The sequence below is a fragment of the Eimeria mitis genome, genomic scaffold (genome assembly GCF_000499745.2).
Source record: "Eimeria mitis Houghton genomic scaffold, Emh_scaff1233, whole genome shotgun sequence".
NCBI lineage: Eukaryota > Apicomplexa > Conoidasida > Eucoccidiorida > Eimeriidae > Eimeria > Eimeria mitis.
The window spans coordinates 1,316-1,920 of record NW_013568353.1 but is presented as its reverse complement, the minus strand read 5'-3'; positions in this window follow the sequence as shown (position 1 = coordinate 1,920).

Below are 605 nucleotides of genomic sequence, written 5' to 3'. Positions count from 1 at the left end.
CCGCGGCTAGCCACAGCTAGCCACAGCTAGCCACAGCTAGCCGCAGATGCCGATGCAAAGGCCTACACTCCTTGGGTGTGCTGGTGACAGCGCTCCCTTCATTTTCTTTTTTTTTTTTCTTAGGCCTCAAGCAGAGGAATCCAGGCGCCTACATTGAATGGTAAATTCTTAAGGTTATTTTCTGTGTAATTTATACAAATAAATAAATAAAATAAAAAAGATATATAATAAAAAGAATAAACTTAATATATACTAAGAGATAAATTAGTAATAATAAATATAAAAATATTATTAACTCATCTTTTGATGCTAGTAATTCTTTGTTTACTAATAACCAATAACTCTGTTTCTAATATTTTATTTTATAAATAATAAAATATTACTTTTTAATAAAAAAAACTACTATTAGTTAATTATATAAAAGAAAAATAAATAAAAGAATAAACTTAATAGATATTAAGTTTATTCTTTTATTTATTTTTCTTTTATTATAATATTACTATTTATTAGTTCTTCTATTTATCTTTCTTTCTTTATATTATTACTATTGATTAACTCTTTTGTTTATCTTTTTATATTATTACTTTTTATTTATTTCCTTAATC